The sequence below is a fragment of the Cynara cardunculus genome, assembly GCF_001531365.2.
Source record: "Cynara cardunculus var. scolymus isolate 2C chromosome LG 3, CcrdV1, whole genome shotgun sequence".
In the NCBI taxonomy this organism is placed as follows: Eukaryota; Viridiplantae; Streptophyta; class Magnoliopsida; order Asterales; family Asteraceae; genus Cynara; species Cynara cardunculus.
In genome coordinates, this window is record NC_037530.1 from 29,462,838 (window position 1) to 29,465,338 (window position 2,501).

Genomic DNA, 2,501 nt, shown 5'->3' on the forward strand with positions numbered 1-2,501 from the left:
AGAAAACAATACGAAAAGGGAAGAAATCACAACGAAAATATAAAACAAAGTAAAAACTCCCTTTTAGTGATGAATCTCCATGAATAAGTGACGATTGTATATTCATATCTTCAATCCTGATGTTAAATTCATTGTTTTGTAACTCCAAAATAGCTCCAAATTCACCCACGAAGGTTTCTTGACCGTCTGGTGTGATTCCTCTTGAAGCCCTAGCACAAAAGTGATAAAGTTCGACTTCAGAGGTTCGCCTGAGAATTCCAAACTAGTATGAATGATCAAACTAGCAAGGAAGGTTACGATGGTCACTGTTTTGGCCATAACTTCTTCCTTTTAGCTCCGAGTTGGCTCCTAAAAGTATCGTTGGACTCGCCTTCGAGTCCTCTATTCATCAAAACCATAAAATCTTGTAATCGAGCCCAAAATCATAGATTTTTTTATTTCTCTTAAAGGATCGATTTTTGTACAAACTTGCAATAAACTGTCAGAAAAACGCTTTGTTTGCTTGGAAAACAAACTAAACTACATAGAGAGTGGTACAAGAAAAACGCCAAAAATGGTGTTATCAGGAGGCAACAATAAAAATAAATGATTTAGAATAAAAACCCTAGGGCTCAATGTTGATCCAAAGTGAGAAAATGGTCTAATTCAATTTAATTGCCATACAAATTAATTGTTTTTCAATTAAACGTGATCAAAGTGGCTCTATTACCATTGTTGCGTTTTGTTGAAAATTTGTAACTTTTAACGCAACGAAAATTAAATAAAAAGTTTAGGATTTTTAATTAAGAATAAAAAAAATTAAAAAAATTAAAATACTAGATATAATATTAAGAATAAAATAAAATTATATAATATTTTAAATTGGTTGGAAACAGGTTGAAAACATGTCAAAAATTCAACCCAACCCATTTATTTAAATATGTTAGGCGGGTTGACCCATTTATTTAAATGAGTTGAAAATCTTAACCCAACCTGCTAATTCTGGGTTGGATTGGGTTAACGGGTTGAGTCATTTTTTGCCACCCCTAATTTACCATCTTTATTCTTCATTTTCTCTTTCTTCTTTCTCAATTTTCGAGCCACAACTCTGGCTATGGCCTATGGTTGCATAGAAAAATGTTGAAACTTTCATCTTCAAAAGTCATACAAGGATTTTTACATTACAACGAATAAGTTAATTGGTTGCACGGAATACCACTAGTTTCTTCCTACATTCGCCAATACAACTCTGGCTATGGCCTATGGTTGCATCGTCGGCTATCTTGGTAGATGTGTCATATATGAAATGGTATGTGTAAGTTGAAGCATTAGTTAAAGGCTTTTTAGTATGTACATTGTTTCTGTTAAATTAGTTTTATTTATTTCACATATGAAATGTTATGAATTGGTTAAAAAAAATAAATGTGTTGTTTCATATTTTAAAAAACACTGGTATGAAACTATGTAAGAAAACTGTAATTGTTTCATACAAGAAACAATAATCGGTTTGGTTTCATATGAAAAACAAAATGATCACAAATTAAAAGGTTAATGTGTTGTTTCATGAAAACAACACTGATACGAAATTAGGGTAACGAAAACCGTTATTGTTTATATGAGAAAATATAATTTGGTTTGGTTTCATATGAGAAACAAAACAGTTTGAAAAATGCGTTGAAATCAGTTACATGTGATAACCAATTGAGATTTTTAAGGAAGTAATAATTTCTAAAATAAATCTGGTTAATTTGGTATCATATGAGATATTTAAGAAAGATTATTATTCTTAAAACATGAATCTCTTAAAATGACAAAAGATATAGTGTTCATAATAAGTTCATCTTATGTATACATTTATTAATCCTGCGTGTATGCTAAGAGAGAGGAGAGGAGAGAGAGAAAGGGGAGATATTTATGGAATTTAAATTTCTAAAAAATCTTTAATTACCTTATTATATATCTTAAATTAATGGTTGAGATTGAATCTCACAAATTTTAAAGTTTTCAAATAAATAAACATCCCCACATATATAATTATAGATGGATCCTTCTGCATAGGGGTGAACGCGGGTTGGGTTGGGCGGTTTACAACAATTTTACAACCCAACCCAATCATAACGGTTTGGAAAATCTCAACCCAACCCAACCCATTCAAAAGTATAACCCAACCCAACCCTTGCGGGTTGAGTTGGGTTGGCGGGTTAGTAGTTACATAATTTGACGAATGAAATAATTTATAAATCTTAAGTTTATAGACCATACTATAAAGCGTCCTATCTAAAAATGTTGCAATAGGTTTATAGGACGTTTTTTGACGTTTCAACAAGTGTTAGAATGATCTTTAAATAAAATGTCGTATTAGTTATTTTATAGAAACATTTTGAGAAGTGTCTAGTAAACTCGTCTATTTATAGGACACCTATGCTCATATGACATTTTTTCAAGTCGTGTTGTATAAAATAACTAATACGACACTTTATTTTAAAAACATCATAGAATTTGTTAAGACGTCCAAAACCATC